Consider the following 26,366-nt stretch of genomic DNA (forward strand, 5'->3'; position numbering starts at 1 on the left):
ATCTGGTGGTTGGATGAGGTTGGTTAGCTTCCTGTGCTGTGTCGGAATTGCCCTGTTCACTATTTACATCGTCAAGGTGCCTCAGAATATTATCAAGGATATTCTCTTGAATACCATATGCAAAGATATCAGCGCTTAGCGAGTTTTCATCATTTTCATCTATCCATATGTCCTCAAGCTTAAACAAACTAGGTTTTTCTTCTGTTATTTTTTGTGATTCATGTTGTTTGGTCTTTCCTTTTGATTTTTTCCTGATGGGAGTGAGCTTTTTAGGAGGGCCTCTGATAGTGTTTTGTTGTTGTTGGGATACCTCAGGCCCACCTTCATATACTTGGGACACCTCAAGCCGACCTTCATCTACTTGGGACACCCCAAGCCCAACATCATTCACAATCATTTTCTCACCACCAATCATCTCATCACTCTCAGAATCGAAATCCTAATTATCATAGTCATAATAATAATCATCATCATCACTCTTTTCCTCACTGACCTATTATTTACTCCTATTTTCACTACTAGTATAACCCTCTTGCTCATAGTGATCAATGTAAAAATTTAGGAAGTTATCATCATCACTTGACTTCAAAACTTCATCATAATCAATATCATAGTGGAATAATTTCCTCCCAGTTAACAAACTAAGTCCTTTTCTCTTGTAGTATAAGTTACCAACATATGTATATCCTAATTTTTTCATCACTATATTAGCAATGTTTTATGTCTTTGTTCATGGTAAGTCTCGCCACGCACCCTCATGGTAAATTCTAAGACGCACTTCTACTTTCAAATCATTTTTTGGATACTTTGCACAACTTTTTGAATTCATCTGCATAATTAGAAGCAAAATTAGAAGCAAACCCTAATAGTAATTAAATACTTTCCCATCTCTAATGCATCACATGCTTTGCAAATTAAAAAAATTAGACTAACAAAAACAAGAAATAACTAACTAACCTTAAGAAATTCTTCGTGGTAATTCCGGTAAATTGCAGCGAATGTTGTTGTAAAAATTGATTTACAGTAGAGAGAAAATGAAAAGAATGAAATTGAGGAGAGAGAAAAAGTGGCAATGAGGAAGTTGGAGAAAAATGAATGTAACATATGCAATTGAATGTCACGCACCATGCAAAGAGTAATTTAGCAAGTCAAAGGCCGAAAATTGGACTTTTTCGTCGGAAATAGTATTTTTGGTACCTTTTAACAAAACTAAATTTAGGTTGGTATATCCCATCAAAAAAATTAGCCAGGTATATCCCCAGAAAATGCCCTATTTATCCTAGTATATCCCCACAAAGAACTCCTAAAAGTATGAGTTTTTGTAGGGAGGTTTTGTAGAGAGGTTTGTAAATATATTTGTAGAGTTTGAAGTGTTTAAGTGTGAAATCCCCTTCTGAAATATGTATGAAAATCAGGTGTATTTATACAAAAAATTAAACTATGCTTCACGTGCTAGCTGCACTAGGTGCAATAAGACGTGTCATGCGCAAATCCATGTGTCTGGTGCAGATTGGCGCGCCTAAGGCGACATGCCTATTCGTCTTGCACAGAGAAGTGCGCTTGGCGTAGGACTCTATATGACACATAAGTCTACATGGCAGTTTTGTTCGCTTGACACAGCTCGTGCACTAGGCGCACACTTATGTGGCAAAGTATATAGGAAAATGGTGCGCACGGTGGCTTTTTGCAATTTTTTTAATGAAAACACGTTTTAAATATTTTATATAATCTTTTAAGTTTGGAAATATGATTTTACGGAATTAAATTCGCTTATGAAAATATATTTAAAAATATTGATTTTATTTAATTAAAATAATTAATTATTATTAAACAATTTATAGGGCTTTTTAATGGATTGGGTTCAAAATACAATTAATTATCATGAATAATTAAGTGGGATTTAAAATAGAACTTTAAAACTTCTTCTAAATCGTTTTGGGTCATAGTAATTAAGACCACGATATGTTTTATCATTGGATCCTTAGGTGGGGAGACACAATTATGTGTCTACGAGAAATATGTTTCATATTATGGCTAGACTTAGATTTAGGCTTAGGAAGGGTCCATGACTAAGAGATTGGTCCCACTCTTCATAATTTTACTTAAAAAGATGGCCACATGTAAGATACACTCCAGTCTCAAGTTAAGAGAAAGGAAGCAATGCTATGATTGGATAGGGTTTATTATGACTAAGATCCAACACTATTGCTTAGGAAGCATTTTGGAGGAACAAAGCGCAAACCCCCTGGGGTGACCTCACGCATATAAAATGTGCTAACGAGGTAAGGACATATAACATATATTGGATATGAAGAATAGCCTTGCATATGCAAAACTTTATATGATTCGCATTATTCGAGTTTTACCTACTCATCAAAAATTAAATTATGAATCCTCTCTAATGAAGCCGGCAAATTGAAGTCGTATTTTTATTGCCTATGCAGGATGAACATGTACTTAATCACCTCATTGTAAAGGTTCTTTATGCGGATTCAAACACAACTAGTCAAGATGAACCTATATCACTTCCCATGGAACATATGGGGTTCACTTTATGGCTGAAAGACAAGCATTTGTCCTTTGTGTTGCTTGTATTGAAAAAGAAGCTACATAGCAAAAATATTAGTTAAAATGTTAGTTCAAGTAATTGAATTGTTTTAACTAAGTTGTAGTTGCAATAAGGTCCAAAAATCTTAGTTTGATTCGGTCCATGTTGTGGTTTCCGATTTTTGACTGTCTTAATTAACAAAATGATTTCCACAAAAGTCTTTCATTGGACTATGAGTTTTAGAAAACTTAGAAGCCGCCACCCTATTAGTATCTGAACACGGAGATATTTATTTAATAAATCATTTTACAATCAATTTAAAAAAATATCATTTAAAACGATGATGAATTCATATAGATAAGGCATTTTTTTAAAATAGTCTTCCATACCATTGTAGACACAAAATTTTGAACCCGTGTTATGTATAAAATTTTGTAATAAAGATTTTTGAAAAGAAATAACAACAATGAGAACCTTCATACATCGTGGAGGGCACACCCCGCCAAAGGCACGTTTCGTCTCGAATCGTGAATTTCATTATATTGTGTGGTTTTCCATTTTACGTGTTCGTCACATAATTTTGGCTTAGAATATAAAGTTCCATAAATTGTTGTCAATGCCTACAACAACCGATATTAATAAAATGATTTGTTAAAGGATCATGCTCGTCTTTGCTAATATGATGTATTTTCGTTAACTGTTTCAAGTTTAGCTTTTCGAAAAACCGAAAACAGCGAGTCGCGTTTACGCGCTGGAATTTTAATCGTTTCTCCAAACTGGCGGGAATCAGTTTTCTTGTTGGTACAATCATTGATCATTGGATAATGAATAAGAAAATATTCTTTACCCATTGATCACAGTCTTTATCCATTAGTTAAAGAATAAGAATCATGAAAAGGAGTGAGAATAAGAATCAAATACAATAATCTAGATTTTTTAATTCCGAAAGATGTGAGTTGTACGCCAGACACATGGTCATGCGCCGAACGTACGATCATGCGCCCAACGCACAATAGTGTCTTGTGCCAGATGCAGGCATGTGCGCCTAGCGCATGGTGCTGTGCCTAGCCCACGATGATGTGCCTAGCACAGGCTCCTGCGTTGGCGCGGGGGTCCAATCAGATCTTGTTCCACGTTTTTCGATGCATTTCTACGTTTTAGCATGTGCTGAAATACGTATTTTGCGTCCTTAATGTAAAGATCAAAATTAGATCTAAAGAGACTAAGAATTTTTGTGTTTCCCATAAATTTGATGAAGTAAGAAGATTTGAGGGGATTTAGTGGTCATTCAGGTGATTTCGTTAGTGTGATGTCATTCAAATAATATGGGATGATAGAAATCAGATTTTTGGTTGAGAAATATATTTTTTGACCTTACCTAATCCATCACCTCTTTCCCTATAAATACCCCTTTTGTTTTCATTAACCAGACAACTTAACAACGCACAACTTGTGCTTCGAACAACTTAATTTCACGACTTCTCTCACTACTACTCCCATTTTCGCTACTTTCTTCTTCAAAGAAAAATCTCAATCGAAAAAAAGTAAAAGTTAGGAAAGTAATTAGTAGTAAGAAGTTAATCAAAGAAAAATATAAAAAAGGATTGTTGTTAATAATTAAGTGAATTTAGAAACTCATTTAGAAATTAATAAAATTACTAAAAAGTAAGAACTTTGCAAAGAAAGTTCATAATTGAGTTAGCAAGGTAAAATTAAATTTTTATTAATTTTATTAATTATCTTCTTGATTATATACTAACTTTTTCTTTCTTTTATCGTATCATTTTTTTAATCTTTGGAGTGATTTGAGTATGTAGAAGTCCTAATAGGTACCCTACCTTAAGTCACCCCACCTAGAATAGTCAACTGTAATGGGGAAACTCTTAGGAAACAATGTGGCGATGTAACTTTATTAATCAAGTTGTTGTTCATCACCAAAAACATGTTTTTATAGAAAAATTCAAGTAGAGTTGTGCAAAACATCTTCATAAAAAGAAAATGTGATGTTGTAATTATGATCACTTTGAATTTCGTACTTCATTTCATTTTTTGTCTGTATTATATAAATAATTTTTAGGATGTAATATTTTCCATATAAATTTCAAGATGTTTCCAGCAACTGGGCATTGGAATTTATGAGAAACGGCTTTTTACAATTGATTAAAAATCATAGAAAATTGTTGTAAAAAACTGATTTTTTCTATTACAACATGAGCTTGTTTTTACAATAAAGTTTAAACTAAACTCATTTAGATAAAAATAACAACATAAACTTTAGAATATTACATCTGTTGCAGTCCTTGAAGTTAAATCACTAATTAAGGTAATTATCTTAAACCTTGGTTAATCACTAATTAGGGTGATTACCTTAACCTTCTTATTTATTCACTAATTAGGTATGAATCATAGATGATTGTTTTCATTGATTAATGTACCTGGAGTGTGGTGTGTAAGTTAACGCTCCTTATTTAATTATAAGAGAGAGTCCTATATATTGTCATTGTTGTTAGGACTTGATAATTGATAATGTTGTCGAGATGAATATAGATTGTAAATATGAAAATAAAAATAGTATGAACCATTTGATATGCAAAAGCATGTACTGTGTGGATTTGGCTTACTAATTCTCGTTAGTTAATTATAACTAAGAGACCTAGTGTTATTATTGTTGATGTTTAATTTTATCAGACATGAGTTGTTATTAGTTGTTGTGGTACATAAGTTTTATGATTGGAATTGGTAGCATATAAAAGCATACATTTATTAGTATGAAATACTTGTAACGATATTATGTTAATCGATCCTAATTCTGTAAGGACAAGTGTTATGGATTGGTTTACTGTTCAAAGATTGTTATTAAGAGTTATTGAAATGATATGTAAACTTGAGTTTTAAGAATGATTGGAATAAGTTAGAGGTGATCATTTTGGCCCGGCCCGCGAGCCATGCCCGGCCTGCGATCATTTTTTTTTGCTTTGGGCGGGCTTTGGACAAGCCAAAAATAACTTTTCAATCTATTTTTTGGCGCGGCCCGTTTTGGCCCGCAAAAGCCCGCTAATTTAGGCCCAAATTAGCGGGCTTTGGACACAAAAATTCGGCCCGAATTTAGGCCCGGCCCGGCCAATGGGCAAATTTTTTTGGCCGTGACCCGGCCCGGCCCGGCCCGGCCCATGATCACCTCTAGAATAAGTTATGAAAGATAATGAAAAGTGATCTAAAGGGGAAAGTAGCATCGCCTGACTCGATGGATGAGGTGACACGAACAGTACGCCATGGAATGTGAACCTTGGGGGCTCCAAATGGGGGCGATAATCGAGCGATATATCAGGTAATGTGAAACTTGTGGATGGCTGATGAAAGCAGCGGAAAAATTACTCCGCACTAGTCGTGGTTAATGCTAGCGAATATATCGATTCAATTTAGATGGGTCTAAGGTGAATACAAAATGAACTCTAATGCATATTGTCCTCGAATGAATGCTAATGGATTGTATTAAGGTGTTTGGATAAGGGTAGGATTTTCGAATTTTTTTTTTGAAAAGAACCTCTTGTTTTTTTCTTTTGTTAGAAAAAGATGATGATTGATTTTGAAAAAATATTTTTTTTGTAAATGTCTCTCATGATGATGTTTAGTAAATTTTTTTCAAAAAGAGTAGAATAAAAGATGGTGCAGGATTGATTTTGAAAGATGTAACTTCTTTTAAAAAATTGTTTGAATATGATTGGGTAAGGTAAGGTTGATAGGGAAGATTTGTTGAATAGTAAGGAGAACGTAGACATGCATGAAAATTCTAACTCAACCATGACAGTTTCTCTAGATGCATGTTTTAAAGATAAACTCGACCTTGCATTAAGAGACTGATTCTTAATATGTGAATTAGGTGAGACCCCGAAAATGGTCATGTTTTACGCGAATGCAGATAGGCCGAACATAGGATCAACCACCACGACAACTAAATCAAAGAAAACCATGCGATGCATAAACTGTGTGCCAGGCAGCATTGTTGCATGTGGCGCACAGTCATGCGTCTGGCGTGGAAGTGGTGCGCCAAATGCAACTTAATACGTTTGGCACATGACTCCTCCGACATAGTTTTCGGGGATTTAGTCGATGTTTTGGCCCATTGATGAACTTTTGTTTGATATTTAGATGCGATTTTTATGTACGACGTGTAATAATGACAAATTGACAGGTTAATAACAGGAAAAAAATGCAATGATGCGCAAATGTCATAAAACATGGATGCACACTAGTGGAAAAAACTCCTTGTACTACTTATCAAGTGCTTGGGTTGATTAATCAACCCAAGCACTTGATTGGACTCTGATTTTCCCTCCCAATAATAAGTAATTAATTTTCGACTCTCTTTATACTTCTCCCTCCCTCCCAATTGCACTCTCACAATAGATCCCTTACTCGCGCCGTTCCTCCTTCCCACCCTCGTCCTTCGCTAGTTCGCTTCCGCCGTCCCTCCCTCCGTCGTCCCTCCCTCTCTCAGTCATCCTCACTCTGTCGACCTCGCAATTGGTTCACTCACGCTATGGAATTCGCTGCGTGAAAGTTACTCCATTGATGAAGTTACGAAACTAGTTCTTGGTCGTGACTCGTACCACCACCATGGATGAGAACTCAAAGGTCGTCGAAGTCCGGCCTCCCTGGTTGCTCCATCAGCGGGGACACTCCTTAACTCCAATCTCCCAAAATACAGTAAAACTCTTATCTTTTTTTCTCCGAATAAATTGTTGCGATTTTTCATGTTTCTTGCGATTAATGTTTAAGATCTATTTCATGTGTGATTATTCATATTCATGCGATTGATTGATTAATTTTATGCGGCTGTTATTGTATCATTTTTTTGGGATGTTTTTCGTCAAATAAACTTTTGATGAAATCTAGAATGAATAAAATCGCAAGAAATAAGAATTGAGAACTCTGGAGATCTGTCGCTTGGTCTGAAGCTTGTGAGAAATTTCAATTCTTTTGTAAATTGGATAAGTGTTATTGTTAGTTATGAGTTATATTATGGAATCTTGGGTTATGGAATCGGGTTTGCAGTGTTTGCTCTCAGCATATGGTTCCCCAGTTCATTATAATTGTACTTACATTATTTTGTCAATAGTTTAACAAGATAGGACCCTTCTTAAGCTAGGAACTGGAATTATAGAATATTGGGTTTGCAGTGTTTGCTCTCATAATATGGTTCCCCAGTTTGGTTAATAAGAAATTATATTTTCAGGGCATGTTTTGAATTTATCATAGTGGGTGCAGTTCAGAAGAATGGCGATGGTGGGAGGACAGAGAGGGAGATGGTAATAGGTGAAGAGGAGAGAGGTGACTGATTTGACAAGGTCAAAGAAGGTAGTGAGACATGATGGTGGTGGTGGTGATGGTGATGGTAATGACCATTATGGAGGCTCAGGGTGGGCTTTGGCAGACGATAAAGGATGGGGCTGGAAATTTCATATTCTTGCATTTTCATATAAAATCTTTTTAATTAAAATAATAACTTAAATTATGAAACGAGTTTCTTAATTGTGAACATCAATTTCATCAAGCACAGATTGTTTTAGGAAGTATCCCCTCAAATATTTGTCTGAAAGATCTTATTCGTGAAAAATATGTACCATGGTAAGAACAACCCAGGTTCTGCCAGACTATAAATCCAAAAATTCTTGAATCAGACTAGACCTTAAACATGTGCAACACCCCAACTAATGAAAAATAATATCTGCCTAGTGCTTCAATAGCATTTCGTATTGTACAACATTGCTAGAGAGAGAAAACTAGAATGCACATAGCTTATTAGTTAGTATATATTACTCCCTCCATTTTGAATTTCCTCCAAAATCTTATATCTGTTTACAGAAATCAGTTTGCATAATATGATGTTAAGACTTTAGAAATAAGAAATAAAAGGAAAAGTGAAGAAAGAAAAGAATGATGAGTTGTTAGTAGTGACTTTTATCTTAAGAAACTATTTTATGTGGTAGATATCAAGAGTTACATTACAATAAAAGTCAACAGACTAAATCAATTCATATAAGTACATTCTTCATGGATGTTCATATTTTTTCTCTCCTTTTTTTGGTTTTAGTTACAGGGCCTGCTCTTTTGTCTTCCACATTCTAGAGAAAATTTTTATAGTATCAACAGTAAACTCTGATCTTCTTATGTCTTGTAAGAAATATTATGTAATTATATGTTTCTCTAGCTTATCTTTACATCATGTTCTAGAACCAGATTATCTATTTATGTTTGTGATCTTTCGATATCTTTGCAAAATCATATTTGTCTTTTAGACTAACATTCTTTTATGCTATTCCTTTTTGGGTTAAGGGAAACTTCAAAGAAAGACTAAAATCTAAGGGTCATGCTTTTTTCACCTTGCCGAAATGGGGCGACTCCTCCAGTTGATCCGTCTTTGTCACTGTCATTCACGTGGACTAACTTGAAGTTGTTTTATATTAAGTTATCTCCGTGTAGCGTGAACTTGGAACTCATGGATTATTATCAATTTCTTAGCATTCTGTTTTATTGTTTGGTTTTGTTTTCTGATATCTAAGCTTTTGTATTCCGGTTTGTATAGCAGTTCAATTATGCATCCTCCAATTGCAGTTCCTCATTGAGGAGGTTTCGGCCTTGCAGCTTTGCAGCCAGATATTTTAGATGGCCCATTATTGGCTGTTTCCTCCCCCCCCTTGACTCCGGAGTCATTACCTCTGATTGACTCTAACGTCTTTTTTTTTTTTCAATGTGTAGGGAGCATAGAGATGTAATTATTTCATTTATTTTTCTTATTCCTTCTCCAACACTAAAACAATTATGTTAGGGATCACAGTTATTATGCTCCTTGGAGCGATTTGTGAATATATTATAGCTGTTTATGTAAAGAGTATATTTTTTGTCCCTTGTTGCAACTTTTTCATTTTGAATCCCTCAAAATCGTCATGTAAGAGTATGCTGCTGCACCTGCACTTGCACCTACAATGTGTGTACCACGCCCTGTTTCAGTTTCTCTTTAACTCTTTTAGCAGCCATGCTGCTCTTTACTTCGGGTGTGTTCTAACAGCAACAACAAATTATTTTTTTTATTAAAAAATATATGTCAAGTGCTCCGATTGTTAGAAAAAACCGGAGCACTTAATTCACAAGTGCTCCGGTTTTCTCTTAACAATCGGAGCACTTGATGTATTTTGAATATAAAAAATTCACAAGTGCTCCGATTTTTAAGACAACCGGAGCACTTGTAAATTTAAGTGCTTCGGTTTTCAACCGGAGCACTTGAAAAATGCTCAAGTGCTCGTATGGGGTCTGCTATGGGTGAAATACGGAGCACTTGTAGCGTTTTTAACCGGAACACTTTATATTTTTTCCACTAGTGGCAAAAGTTTCCACCTAAAGTCCGGTTCTATGTTTGAGATTATGGTAAGGTTTAGGTTAAGTCTAAAAGGGTCCATGACTAAGAGATTGATCCCACGCTTCGTACCTTAACTTAATGAGGTCGCAACGTGTAAGATGCACTCTAGTTCTCAAGTCAGGAACAAGAGCAGAATGCCATGGTTGGGTAGGTTTGCTTCTGACTAAGATCCAACACTATAGCTCGGGAATCTTTTTGGAAGGAGAAAGTGCAAACCCCTGGTGGTAACCTCACACATAAAACATGTGCTAATCAGGCAAGGTAGATTTTCCTTATGGTCGTTGAGCAACAGCCATGCATATGCAAAACTGTAATGTTTTTCTTAAGCACTAGTAGAGTATGAATCGTATTTTTCGAGTTTTACCCACTCATTTATTTTATTTTTTTTGAAAGAAAATCCTTTCAGTCTAGTTGCCAAATTGTAAGGACTTATCCAATGTATATTTTCCGTCTAGACTCCATAGATGGTCAAAATGAACCAAAGATTGAGTTCGGTTGTGAGGATACGTACACAATTAGGAACCATGTTCCCCATTGCTGGGATCAAATAAATACGATGCATGTGAATGTTTATGCAAAAAAATAACCAAATAATGTTTTGAACATCCTAAAAATAATTAGTTTATGTTGATTTAGGAAACAAATAAAAAGACTATTTTTAGTAACATGTTATTAGACAATTAATTCACATGGAACCTAGCAGGTTATCCAAATTAATCTAATTAATGTTAGAACAATTATTGAGGTCTTGATTAGCAAAAATAACATGTAGGTGATAAAAGCAATAAATCGGGACAATCATATAATATGCATATAATAATAAAAATAAATAAAAAGAAAGAAGGATTAAAACATATAGTAGAATGATTTTAAATAAAAGCTCTACATCATGAAATAAATGGTTAGTAATTTCAATATAAAAATAAGAATATATTCAAGGACTCTTAAGATTATATCGTGGCTTGGGTCTGTGAGATTGACAACGTTCAGGACGAGCAATCGTGAAGCCTCAAAATATGAACATCTGAAAGATTTGAATGTGTATACGAAAATATGTGTTCGTATGTCTAAAAGTAGAGTATTTTGCAGGGATATACTAGGGTAATAGGGCATTTTGTGGGCATATACCTCACGAATTTTTTTTGTGGGGATACACCAACCTAAATTTATGTTTTGTTAAAAGGTACCAAAAACACTATTTCCGGCGAAAAAGTCAAATTTTCGGCCTTTGACTTGGTAGGAACTTGGGGATATGCTGTGTTTTACCCCTTAACCACGCACATGTTGAAGTGTTTTTTTAACAATTTTTTTAATCCCTCCCCCAATCTTTCCTTCCCCTTAATAACCAACCCCACCCTTAAAATTTCCTTCTCCTTAAACCTTGAAGAAGTTCTTCAATTCAGCAAGATAAGGCAGGCTATAATCATCAATTACAAGGTATGATGTCTTATTTTAGCTTTAATGTAATTCAATTTACTTCTTGTGTTCTTCGATTGTACTATGTGGGTATAAATTAGGGTTTCAATTGTACTTAAGCATTTCAAAATTTCTTTTTTTTCCCTTAATTAGCTACTAAAATGACATTCCATATGCACAAACCATGCCTTGTTCTGGTGCTCAAATGAGGAACCTTATCCACAAGTGTGGTTTTTTAGTGGTCATAGTACGAAGTTCGTCTGAAGATAATCTAGCCAGAATGTTCAAAGCATGCAAGATTTATGACCCTGATTCGAAGATAAAAGGATGTAAATTATTTCAATGAGATGATGATGGGTAGACTGAATGGTAACACTTAGTAATTTTGAAGCTCATGGCAGAGAAGAAAGCTTTGGCTGTTGAAAATGAGAAGCTTAAGAAAAGAGGGGTAAGGCTTGAAGAAGAAGATAGTGATGTAGTTGTTGAGCATTCTATAAGCTCTTTTAGAGGAGCTTCTTGTGTGGGAAATGAGCAATTGAGAATTCATGAAGGCAAGAATGACATTCCAATGGTGCAATTTATCTTATGTATCCTTTTATCAATTGTAGTTAGTGATGCTATCACTGAGGTGATTGCATAAGTTGATGTAATCATTAGTTAGTGATGTTAGCATGATTGGTAGTGTAGTAGGTTTTGTTCGCATGGTTGGTAGTGTATTAGGTAATAGGCAAGGTTAGCTACAAGTTAGGTTTGATTGTTCTTGTAATTATTAATAATAACAACAAGCACTATGATTTGTTCATCCATTTGTTTTTCAATGTATACCTTAACAAAATAATAACACAACAATTATCAAGTGGCCATAAGTAGCAACTTCATGTCAGCCTTGAAAACCTAGCAAAAGGATTACATACTAGTGCTACCTAGATATAACATCTACCTCAATAGCTAATACATATATGCATCATGTTTATGGTGGTGCTTCCGATGCAGCAAATATGGAGCAAATATCTTCTGTTATTTTTTGTGATTCATGTTGTTTGGTCTTTCCTTTTAAATTTTTTCCTGACGGGAGTGAGCTTTTTAGGAGGGCCTCTGATAGTGTTTTGTTGTTGTTGGGATACCTTAGGCCCACCTTCATATACTTGGGACACCTCAAGCCGACCTTCATCTACTTGGGACACCCTAAGCCCAACATCATTCACAATCATTTTCCCACCACCAATCATCTCATCACTCTTAGAATCGGAATCCTAATTATCATAATCATAATAATAATCATCATCATCACTCCTTTCCTCACTGACCTGTTCTTTATTGCTATTTTCACTACCAGTATAACCCTCTTGCTCATAGTGGTCAATGTAAAAATTTAGGAAGTTATCATCATCTCTTGACTTCAGAACTTCATCATAATCAATATCATAGTGGAATAATCTCCTCCCATTCAACAAACTAAAACCTTTTCTCTTGTAGTATAAGTTACCAACATATGGATATCATAATTTTTTCATCACTATATTAGCAATGTTTTAAGTCTTTGTTCATGGTAAGTCTCGCTACCCACATACTGCAATTTCCCTTCTTTTCTAACAAAACACCCTCATGGTAAATTCTAAGATGCACTTCTACTTTCAAATCATTTTTTGGATACTTTGCACAACCTTTTGAATTCATCTGCATAATTAGAAGCAAAATTAGAAGCAAACCCTAATAGTAATTAAATACTTTATTTCCAATCTCCAATTCATCACATGCTTTGCAAATTAAAAAAATTAGACTAACAAAAACAAGAAATAATTAACTAACCTTAAGAAATTCTTCGAGGTAATTCCGGTAAATTGCAGCGAATGTTGTTGTAAAAATTGATTTACAGTAGAGAGAAAATGAAAAGAATGAAACTGAGGAGAGAGAAAAAGTGGCAATGAGGAACTTGGAGGGAAATGAATGCATAGGCAATTGAATGTCATGCACCATGCAAAGAGTAATTTAGCAAGTTAAAGGCCGAAAATTGAACTTTTTCATCGGAAATAGTATTTTTGGTACCTTTTAACAAAACGTAAATTTAGGTTGGTATATCCCATAAAAAAAATTAGGCAGGTATATCCCCAGAAAATGCACTATTTATCCTAGTATATCCCCACAAAGAACTCCTAAAAGTATGAGTTTTTGTAGGGAGGTTTTGTAGAGAGGTTTGTAAATATATTTGTAGAGTTGTAAATGTTTAAGTGTGAAATCCCATTCTGAAATATGTACGAAAATCAGGTGTATTTATACAAAAAATGAAACTATGCTTCACGTGCTAGCTGCACTAGGTGCAATATGACGTGTCATGCGCAAATCCATGTGTCAGGTGCAGATTGGCACGCCGAAGGCGACATGCCTATTCGTCTCGCACAGAGAAGTGCGCTTGGCATAGGACTCTATATGACACATAAGTCTACATGGCAGTTTTGTTCGCTTGCACAGCTCGTGCACTAAGCGCACACTTACGTGGCAAAGTATATGGGAAAATGGTGCGCTCGGTGGCTTTTTACAGTTTTTTGATGAAAACACATTTTAAAGATTTTATTTAATCTTTTAAGTTCGGAAATATGATTTTACGGAATTAAATCCGTTTATGAAAATATATTTAAAAATATTGATTTTTTCTATAAATAAACAATTAATTATTATTAAACAATGTATAGGGCTTTTTAATGGATTGGGTTCAAAATACAATTAATTATCATGAATAATTAAGTGGGATTTAAAATAGAACTTTAAAACTTCTTCTAAATAGTTTTGGGTCATAGTAATTAAGACCACAATATGTTTTATCATTGGATTCTTAAGTGGGGAGACACAATTATCTGTTTACAAGAAATATGTTTCATATTATGGTCAGGCTTAGATTTAGGCTTAGGAAGGGTCCATGACTAAGAGATTGGTCCCACTCTTCATAATTTTACTTAAAAAGATGGCCACATGTAAGATACGCTCCAGTATCAAGTTAAGAGAAAGGAAGCAATGCTATGATTGGATAGGTTTTATTATGACTAAGATCCAACACTATTGGTTAGGAAGCTTTTTGGAGGAACAAAGCGCAAACCCCCTGGGGTGACCTCACGCATATAATATGTGCTTACGAGGTAAGGACATATAACATATATTGGATATGTAGAATAGCCTTGCATATTGCAAAACTTTATATGATTCGCATTATTCGAGTTTTACTTACTCATCAAAAATTAAATTACGAATCCTCTCTAATGAAGCCGGCAGATTGAAGTCGTCTTTTTATTGCCTATGCAGGATGAACATGTACGTAATCACCTCATTGTAAAGGTTCTTTATGCGGATTCAAACACAACTAGTCAAGATGACCCTATATCACACCCCATGGAACATATGGGGTTCACTTTAATGGCTGAAAGACAAGAATTTGTCTTTTGTGTTGCTTGTATTGAAAACGAAGCTACATAGCTAAAACGTTAGTCAAAATGTTAGTTAAAGTAGTTGAGTTGTTTTAACTAAGTTGTAGTTGCAATAAGGTCCGAAAATCTTAGTTTGATTCGGTCCATGTTAGGGTATCTGATTTTTGACTGTCTTAATTAACAATATGATTTCCACAAAAGTCTTTCATTGGACTATGAGTTTTAGAAAACTTAGAAGTCGCCACCCTAATAGTATCTGAACAGGGAGAGATTTATTTAATAAATCATTTTACAATCAATTTCAAAAATTATCATTTAAAACGATGATGAATTCATATAGATAAGGCATTTTTTTAAAATAGTCTTCCATACCATTGTAGACACAAAATTTTGAACCCCTATTATGTACAAAATTTTGTAATAAAGATTTTTGAAAAGAAATAACAACAATGAGAACTTTCATACATCGTGGAGGGCACAGCCCGCCAAAGGCACGTTTCGTCTCGAAGCGTGAATTTCATTATATCGCGTGGTTTTCCATTTTACGTGTTCGTCACACAATTTCGACTTAGAATATAAAGTTCCATAAATTGTTGTCAATGCCTACAACAATCGATATTAACAAAATGATTTGTTAAAGGATCATCCTCATCTTTGCTAATCTGATGTATTTTCGTTAAATGTTTCAAGTTTAGCTTTTCGAAAAACCGAAAACAACGAGTCGCGTTTACGCGCTGGAATTTTAATCGTTTCTCCAAACAGGCGGGAATCAGTTTTCTTATTGGTACAGTCATTGATCATTGGATAATGAATAAGAAAATATTCTTTACCCATTGATCACAGTCTTTATCCATTAGTTAAAGAATAAGAATCATGAAAAGGAGTGAGAATAAGAATCAAATCCAATAATCTAGATTTTTTCCGGAAGATGCGAGTTGTATGCCTGACACATGGTCATGCGCCGAACGTACGATCATGTGCCCAACGCACAATAGTGTCTTGTGCCAGACGCGGTCCTGTGCGCCTAGCCCACGCTGCTGTGCCTAGCGCAGGCTCTTGGGTTGGCGTGGGGGTCCAGTCAGCTCTTATTTCACGTTTTTCGATGCATTCTACGTTTTAGCATGTGCTGAAACACGTATGTTGCGTCCTTAACGTAAAGATCAAAATTAGATCTAAAGAGACTAAGAATTTTTGTGTTTCCCATAAATTTGATGAAGTAAGAAGATTTGAGGGGATTTAGTGATGTCATTCAGGTGAATTCATTAGTGTGATGTCATTAAGATAATATGGGATGATAGAAATCAGATTTTTGGTTGAAAAATATATTTTTTGACCTTACCTAATCCATCACCTCTTTTCCCTATAAATACCCCCTTTGTTTTAATTAACCAGACAACTTAACAACGCACAACTTGTGCTTCGAACAACTTAATTTCACGACTTCTCTCAATAGTATTCTCATTTTCGCTACTTCCTTCTTCAAAGAAAAATCTCATTCAAGAAAAAGAAAGTAAAAGTTAGGAAAGTAATTAGTAGTAAGAAGTTAATCAAAGAAAAATATAAAAAAGGATTGTCGTTAGTAATTAAGTGAATTTAGAAACTCAATTAGAAATTAATAAAATTACCAAAAAGTAAGAACTTTGCAAAGGAAGTGCATAATTGAGTTAGCAAGGTAAAATTAATTTTTTTTTTTAATTTTATTAATTATCTTCTTGATTATATACTAACTTTTTCTTTCTTTTATCGTATCATTTTTTTTAATCTTTGGAGTGATTTGAGTATGTAGAAGTCCTAATAGGTACCCAACCTTAAGTCACCCCACCCAGAATAGTCAACTGTAATGGGGAAACTCTTAGGAAACAATGTGGCGATGTAACTTTATTAATCAAGTTGTTGTTCATCACCAAAAACATGTTTTTATAGAAAAATTCAAGTAGAGTTGTGCAAAACATCTTCATAAAAAGAAAATGTGATGTTGTAATTATGAGCACTATGAATTTCGTACTTCATTTCATTTTTTGTCTGTATTATATAAATAATTTTTAGGATGTAATATTTTTCATATAAATTTCAAGATGTTTCCAGCAATTGGGCATTGGAATTTCGGAGAAACGGCTTTTTACAATTGATTAAAAATCATAGAAAATTGTTGTAAAAAACTGATTTTTTCTATTACCACATAAGCTTGTTTTGTCAATAAAGTTTAAACTAAACTCATTTAGATAAAAATAACAACATAAACTTTAGAATATACATCAGTAGCAGTCCTTGAAGTTAAATCAATAATTAAGGTGATTATCTTATACCTTGGTTAATCACTAATTAGGGTGATTACCTTAACCTTCTTATTTATTCACTAATTAGGGTGATTATCTCAAAATTTGATTAATCACTAATTAGGGTGATTATCTTAACCTTCTATCATATTTAATAACTAATTAAGGTCATTATCTCAAATCTTGATTACTCACTAATTAGGACGATTGTCTTAATCTTTCATCATATATATTTAATCACTAATTAGGACGATTATCTTAAATATTGGTTAATCAGTAATTAGGGTGGTGATCTTAACTGTTCGTCATATTTGATCACTAATTGGGGTCATTATCTTTCCTTCATTATTAATCACTAATTAAGATGGCTATCTTAATCCTTCAATTTAATCACTAATTAGGGTGATTATTTGAATCTCATTTCAACAACTAATTGGAGTGATTACCTCATTTCTAATAGATTTATCTAATTCTAAAGGCGAGTTATTCGTGATCTATTTTCCTTTCTTTTCCTTCTTCATCCCAATGGAATTGGCCATTTAGGGTGAGACATAGATTAAACTAAGATGGTTTTGATCCATGAGTGGATTCCAAACCTGGAATGATTGGTACTCAGTGCAACTTAGATGCTCAAACCTACCATGAACAAATGATATATTGGTCCTAAATAAAATCGTTAATGTGTATATGTACAAATTATGTAATTATATTTATTTTAATATATAGCATGATTACTTTAAAATGAAAAATAACGCATTTGGTAAGGGCCTGTTCTTTAGAACGAAAGAGGAGACGAGTTCCAATCATTCACACCTATTAATCTAAACCCCAAACCCTTTCTCATGGTATGAAAGGCCAAATTTTCGAAAAACAGCCTTATCCATATGAGGTCATCATCATTAATCGTTATCAAGAAAAATTAAATCTAATTTTCATAATATATTCGAATTTATAAAATATTTAATCGTTATCAAGAAAAAATATTATTGAAAATACAAATAATTATTAGAAATAACAAATATCATTTTCAAAATTGTTCTTTAAAAATTAAATTGATTATCGTGAATAGTTAATTGGGTCTTAAATTTGGGCTGAATAAACAATAAACTTCGATTTCTTAAGTTTAGGCTGAATAAACAATAATGAAGTGGGTTTAGCTCTACAGATTGATCTTTCTTTGGACTAGACCGACTAGGACGACAATATGTTTCATCATCGAGTGCTAAATTGTGTAATACTATTACGCGTCTATAATTTCTCACCATACTATTTTCTTCTATATTTTTGCAAATTGAACTATTTCAACAATTTCTAGCCTTAATCTTTTGCCTGGTACTATTGTTGATAGAAATACTTGATCTAATGTTCTCATGGCTTACAAGATAATTTGTACAACACTAGTATCCCAGTAATTTCAATTGTGTAGATAAACAACAAAATTTAGTATTTTTGTGAAAAACGACATAAATGGTGTTATTTGAAAAAGCCTTCATTTTGTGTCTTACTGCATTGCTCTTCATTCATGCCTGACCATTGCCAAACAATAGGAGACAAAAACAACTAAAATAAATAGTCATATGTCAATGGGGCCTCTAAGATTAAAGTTCATGTTGCACTATCAATCCATTTCTTTCTCCTTGTGCTAGTAACATAGTTTATGTCATATAAACAAATCATTCCATTGTATGTCAATCATGGAGTCGTTTGTGTATTAATGCTACAAATGAGTGTATACAATTACCACAGCAGAGCCTACAAATATTCATATTGCATTATTAAAAATTTTAACTAAAATTGAAAATAAATAAACACAAGTTATTTAAAGTTGCTCTTTTATCTCATTTCCTTGCAAAGGATTTTTCAATTATCCTTCAAAGCCTTTTAAAAAAACTCCTTGCTACAAAGAGTGAATATTACATAAATTATTGTAACTAAAAAGTTTGGGAAGTATAAAGTATGAGGTTCTTTAATAACCTCAAAAAACTTATTAATACAAGCGTACTTTAATTCCTATAGAGACTAACTATATAGTAAGAAAGTTCAATAGGAAATTTCTTATTATTAAGTGGTTACTTATTCTTCTTGATCATCAGAATTATTAGCCTTTGGGACCTCAGAAGATCCTTCTATAGGGGATCCATTAGGAGAATCGTAGAGAGACTCTTCAGCGGGAGCGGGAGCAGGAGAGGAAGCATCATACTTCTCACTGTTTGTAGATGGAACAATAGAGCTTTCAGGACTAAAGGCAGGGGAAGTTAATGGTGTCATATGAATAGAAGATGGGGATCCAATAGGAGCAGCAGATTCAATGTCGGCATTTGGGGTTTGTGCTCCAAAAATGGATGAAGGGGAAGGAGCAAGCCTCGCTTCTGCTATTATGACGCTAACTAGAACAATTAGTACAAATGAACAAGTTGAAATTTGATGAGCCATTCTTTTTTTCTTGTTTTTTGTTGGAATGGAATGTAATTGGATAATCTAGCAAAATTTAAATTGTAATGTTGTTTAAAATATATATTATGTGATACCTATTGTGAGAGAATTATATTTTTTTGAGAGCTATTGTGAGACAATTACTATAATTATCACAAAGGAGCTGGATTCTTGGAACTCACTAGAGGCATTCTCATTGTTTGTGATAAATATAACAAAATTTGATCGAGTCTTAGGCTTTTTTTTTCCTCCAATCTTTCAACAATTTATTTTTTGCTCATTTGTTATTAATAGCTATTCCTATTTCATATTGTTAGGGAGATAAGATAAAAAAAGGTAATCTCAATATTTTGGAGACATTAGTGAAAATTGGATTTAATGTATTACAGTATTTTAGGAAAAAGATACTTTTTAGTAATAAGAATTCATGCGACACCTACAATGTACTAAGGAAAATAAAATACAATCTGACTTATTTAAATAAAAAATTATTTTATAGTGTATGTTGGTAATTATGATGCTGATGAACCAGACATTGCAATATAGCATACCCCATGTATGTTTGCCAAATCATACTCCTATGGGCGCATTTATACTCTTGAAATAGTTTTAAATATTTTTTTTTTGTTTCATCGGTCTGCACCGTACACTAGATTTAACACTAGTCGCAAGATTGTACAACAAATCGCTAATGAATTTGATAATTTGAAGAGCCCACAAACAACAAACTTTAAATTCTTATAAGAGAATAGAATAAACTCAAATTTCAAATACTTGCTAGAGGAGACAAAGAACACAATAATTGAGTTGAAAATATTCAAAAAAATGTATGACAAGGACGAACAAGGACGATTATTAATAACCAACAAGTAAAAGATTGTAACTAAAAGTAGAATCACGGTTTGAACCCATCGGAAAGAAAAATGGCAACCCAAACTGGCTCAAGGAAGACTAAGGGTTTTCCACAAGGGAGAGAGAGGTGAGTTATCATGTTGTTTTCTTGTAGAATCTAAACCCATATATGGTTTTTACTTGGTCCCACTAGAAAAAAAAAACAATATATCTCATTATAACTTAAATTCGTAACTATATCCTTATATTTCTTCGAAACCTTAAAAATTTAGTAGATTTTATTCTTCTATTTTATAATGTCTTCGAAGTTCTCATAAATAAATAAAATATATAAGTCGGTGTTTTATATCATTGCTTTGTATGTAATAAAAATGCCTAAGATATGATATTTGATTAGTCACATTTCACATAGTTCAGAAAGTTTCCAACACAACGCTAAGCTACTTATTCAAGTTTATGTAGGAATATGTAGATGCATATATAACGGAATGTTAGGAAATAATTTCCTAGCACATATCATAATATCATTAATATAACCAAACAGATGAATCAATGAATATGACCAAAATTGGATATATACCCTTTGTAGCCTGATTTCCTTGTTGTATGCAAGCTTCGATGTTCTGAAAGCCCCAAGTGTTGCTCCTCTAATCAGTACACAAGCGCCAGTCTGGTAGAATGGAAGATAACAATTATCTTTCTTTTAGGTGCACCGGTTAGGGGGAATATATTTGGTTTCACTATGTCTCTCTGTTGTGAAAACAAAACTACTTAATCAAGTGATGCGTAAACCATGATATTATATCATATATAATAGAAGAAACCTACGCAAGGTAGAAGAACTGATTGTCCTCCTATTGCCCTTATCACACTAACCCTAATCCTAAATGGATTTGGATTCCATTGTCCAACTTGTGCTACATTTTGTGACCTCATAGGATTAATGTATTTTAGTTGTAGGCTCATTCAATATTGTCATACGATTCTAATTTATTATCTAACAAGAAAATACGACAACAAAAATAATCAACTTTATTATCTTTAAAATTTAATTCATATTTATATGTAGTAATTGTCCGAATGTCTAAGGACATATTCTTTTAATCTCCTAGTTGTCCGAAGACAAGATCACAATGTTAAAGTCCTTAAGTCACTTAATGTCAAATTTGATGAAAGCATGTTTTCTCAAATTTTTATTCCTTGTTTACTGAATTTGAATTATTCCCATAAGGATCAACACTTTAATTCTATTCCGCATGGCCATGCAATTTTGTCTTCTCGCACATCAAGAGGCCCAACCACTATTTCTATTTAATAGAGGATTTATCCATTCTTGTATGACCATAACTCACACTCAATTCTTAGCCCACCTGATCACTGGATTTATAACCTCTTTTTACGACGCGACATTTAACAATGTCAAGGTTAAACTAAATATATTTTCTTCATTAAGACATACTCATGTCTAAGGTATCCACGAAATATAGTAGTTTGATTCTACTTTTAGAATCTAATTAGGTCAAGTCTCAATTCATCACATATACATCCATATAAAAATTTAATATCCCTATGTCTCCATAGCATTTAGAAACAATTATATATTGGTCATGAAATAAATCACTTATATCCAATTTCTTGATTTAGACTATGGACTTTAAATAAATTGTCATTTAAGTTCACTTTATAGGGTTCCTTTATCAAATAAAATATTTTCGATTGTCCTATTTTAAAATACAAATAAATTAGGCATTTTATTTAATACTAAACCAAAAAATTAAATAAGAAACAAATTTTTATTGAAACATTCAAAACATAATAAATGTCTTTACAATTGTAAACATGAAAGCAAACAAGATAAAGCCATTCTCCCATTTTAAGCCCCACAGACCTAGTATGACACTTACGCTTAGGCTGAGCAAGCGGTTTAGGCAGAGGATCGACTGCATTATCCATAGTAAGAACCTTGATTAGTTTCACATCTTCTCTTTCAACGATCTCTCGAATAAGATGAAATTTCCTGAGCACATGTTTAGCATTTGATGTTGTAATGCCTCGACCACCGATTTACTATTTAAGAAGACCTAATTAGCAACTGACCACCTATTTGGTCGAGCCATTACTGCCGCACCTTCGTTTAGGAAGGTGCAAGGCTACTATTATAAAACAAAGTATATACTTTGTAAGACATAATAGTGTTAACTTAAACAACTTATATTATATTAACTCATAACAAAGTATATTTTCTTACTTTCTAGTTCAGTTAACCGTACAAGTTAATATCACTACGACTAGATGATATTATAAGGTGGTAATCCTTCCCACTATTCATTACCATAGTCCTAAGCAACACCTAAAACGTAAATACAAAACGATATGAGCCGAGCTCGGTAACAAGCTACTCTAGCAATATAAATCCATTTCAATTCATTGTATTTACAAACAGAGGGATAAAATAATTGAAAGATTCAAGAAAAAAATTCTTCCAGTTTTACATTAATTTACCATAATTCCGTTTCATCATATTTTACTCTGGTTGTGTACATCAATCAGTGACGGGACGTCTCCCAGTATGTGTATGCACCACTCTGCAAGGGCGTGGGCCCAGACATTTCCCTACACCAAAAATTAGTGGTGGGCCAAAGCCATAGTAAATAGTAGCGGGTTAGTGCCCTAATAAATAGTACGGTACGTGCATGACCTTCAGTTAGTGGATACAACCAACCTTTTTTTTTTCACCGTAATTTATCATGCTATGTTTATTTTACTTGAACAGTGATCAATAGTAATCCTACAACTTAGAAAGACATGTTCATAAATAATTATCATTTGAGTAGCGTATTGTAATTCCATAAAACATATTTCAAGAGAGTGACATGTACTAGCAGTAGTTGTTACCTCGATTGTAATATAATAGATCTCTTCTAGGTCGCAGAAATCGTCTTCACTGAACTATGAGGGATGAGTTCTTTTTATGTTTCAATGCGAGCATTTTATAACTTTTAAACTAGCTTTATAATATTTTATATGAGTATCACTAGTTTAAAAGTTATAAAATGCTCTTTATAAAATACTCTATTTAGATAATTTTTTATTTTAAATAATAACTTAAAGAGTATTATTAGTGCTCTTTAAGTGTAGTTTATATTTTAGATAACTTTTATATGAGTTAAAATAAAGTTTTACTTATGTGCCAATAGTTTATTATACTTAGCATGTTAATATTATAATAGTTTATACATAACCTTTTAGCATGTTAATGCTATAATAGTTTATACATAACATTTTATACTTTTCTTGAAAATTTAGAAATCAAATTAGTGTTTTACCTATATTTTAGTCCTCTTATTATATTTTAAGCATATAAATTAATAACATAAATAAAGTAGTTATTACAATCATAAATAGTTATAACTTTTAAACTAGTTTAGGAGTATATGCTAAACATGTCATAACTTAAAATCATTTTAAACATCATAACATATGTTTTATTACTAACTATAAATGTTTAACCATGTTGATAATCTATACTCCTCACTAGTGTCATAGACTCATAGTGTGAATATGTTAGGAAATTTTTGAAACTTACCCAAAACCAAAATATAAGACCAATAGTGAGTCTTCTCTTCATGCACAAAAGGAAGGAGAAGGAATGGCAGTGCTTGGTGTATGGTTGGGCGCAGTTCATAAAGGAAAAAAAAACGGCAGCCCTGAGACAACATAAGGGGAGTTGGTGCCAACAAATCGAGGAGAGAGAGTAGGTGAGGGCGGGACTTCGAAGGGGGGGAGAATGAGTGGGCGTGAAGGGAGGAAAAGAGCAGCGAGTCGAGAGGGAAATGGGTGGCATTTGGACAGTATCTGTGGTGCTGCTGCGTTCGTTGGTGGTGGTCGGATGGTTGTTCTGTGATGGTTGTTTGGTGGCCGAAAGAAAACAGTGGAATTGAGGATTGAGCTTTTTTTTTAAATCAATTTTGTTTTTTTTAGAAAATTTTGTGTGTTGATTGGTGATATAAATTTCGAACCTGTTTTCACCTATTTAATAGAGGAATAACTATCTCACAAGATGTATTTTAAGAATTTATAATTTTTAAACTATAAGAATCCATGATTTTCAAGAAAACAAGAAGTTTTACGTATTCTTCCACTTCTCAAGTAGCCTCAGAGGTCGACTGGTTAGCCCATAAGACCTTCACCATTTGGTTCACCTTACTTCTCAGTTGCTTTTTGTTGAACCCTAGTTTTGATGATGACAAAGAAACAAAGATACAAACTAAGTAGTGAACTAATGAGTTATTTAAGTGTATGATATTTAAGGTATCAATGAAAGGAACTAGGAGAATACGAAGTCAAGGAAGAAGTCAAGAGAGGATTTCAAGGCTAAGTAAAGAATTTCTCTAAGTTGATACTGGAGCAAGCATTGGATCAAGAAGAATAAAAGCTAGGCGTTTTATTTCTAGTTCCAAGTGTAAAGGAACAAAGTAAGGATGGTAAGGAAAGTGGCAGTTTTATTTGAGAATGAGATTTTGTTCCTTTCTAAGGAACAAACTAAGTGGCACTAAACGAATCTGTTAAAGGAACTTAGTTTATAAAAGGAACTAGACTTAGGCGTAAACTATAACGGTACAATTATGCAATTGAGTAAGTCATGCCTAAATTATAGTAAATTAGTTTTATCTAATTTAAAATCAGTTTTAATAGTTTTAATAGAAAAATCTATTTAAGGAAAAGATTTTGTTTTTTGAAAACAAATAAGAAAATAATTATCCGGTTTTATAAAGAATTTGTTTAAAAGATAATATTTTCTTAAAGATTAAAAATTCAGTTTTTGATAAAAATCTGTTTTTAACTAACTGATTTTCGGATAAAGCTCAAGAAACTCCTATCTTTAGGAGTTGTGGCTAAAATATATCCACGTTCATATTGAGTCATGGGATCATGGGACATGATGAGAAACGTGTTCCTTAGGGGAAGGAACATCATGGGTTAATGGACTTAACATGTAATCGAGTTTTACTCCCACGTTCTTTGTGATTATCACTATAAATATTGAAGTCTAAAGAGTTCCAAAATGTGTCTGACTAAGTAATTAAGTGAATTTAACTAATTAAGTGTCAGTGCCTTCATTCTCTCATAATAGCCATTTGTTCTTTGCTTCTTACTCTAATTCCACTAAGCTTATTTCGATCAATTGTATTTTGGTTTTTGGGGTAAGGGAACTTTGAGTGAAGTTCTGTAAGAAGAGGCTTTGAGTGAAGCTTGTATGAGTGAGAAAACTTCGAGTGAAGTTGAGAGGAACTACTGTTAAGGGAACAGTGGCTCAGGAACTTGAGTTTAGGAACTCAAGGTGTGGCTCGAGTTAGAATTAGGTTGTAACAAAGTTGTTTGGCCTAATTAGTGAAAGAGTTGAGTTTAAAATCCCTAGTGGTCGAGGTTGTTTCTTCTTGTTGGGCCCAAGAAGTTTTTCCTCGTAAAAATCCCTTGTGTTCCTCTAGCTTGTTTATTCGTTTAAGTTTTAATTTCCGCAAAAAGTTACGTTTATTTCTACACCTACAATTCACCCCCCTCTTGTAGTGTTCCTAGGGAAATAACAATTGGTATCAGAGCTAGAACTCACGTAAGATAGGAAACCCTATTGAGAAAAAGATCCAAGGAACAATGAATACCACCGAGAAACTTGAAGAAGGTTATTCCACTCAAAGGCCTCCTATGTTCAATGGGAAGTACTACAACTATGGGAAGAACCGCATGGAGATATTCATCAAAGCTGAAAACTATCAGGTATGGAGAGTCATTGAAGTTGGTGATTTCGAAGTCACAACTACAAATGACAAAAATGAGGTAACTCTAAAACCCCTCTCTGATTATGACAAATCTGATTTTGAAAAAATGGAAGTAAATCCATGGCTATTAAACTATTGCATTGTGGACTTGGACCCCATGAACATAATAGGATCATGGGATGCAAATCCTAGGAAAATGAAGAATGAAAACTTCAAAGGTAAATCTAAGAA

At 33.5% G+C, this 26,366-nt stretch overlaps 1 long non-coding RNA gene across 1 annotated transcript; it reads left to right on the plus strand.

Moving 5' to 3' along the window:
* The first annotated feature begins 6,910 nt into the window (after positions 1 to 6,910).
* On the plus strand, positions 6,911 to 8,817 carry LOC109135353 (uncharacterized). Its single transcript, XR_007275410.2, has 2 exons — positions 6,911 to 7,255; positions 7,785 to 8,817. It is a non-coding gene; the product is annotated as an uncharacterized LOC109135353 (long non-coding RNA).
* The last annotated feature ends 17,549 nt before the right edge of the window (positions 8,818 to 26,366 follow it).

The sequence above is a fragment of the Beta vulgaris genome, chromosome 6, assembly GCF_026745355.1.
Source record: "Beta vulgaris subsp. vulgaris cultivar EL10 chromosome 6, EL10.2, whole genome shotgun sequence".
NCBI classification, from domain to species: Eukaryota; Viridiplantae; Streptophyta; class Magnoliopsida; order Caryophyllales; family Amaranthaceae; genus Beta; species Beta vulgaris.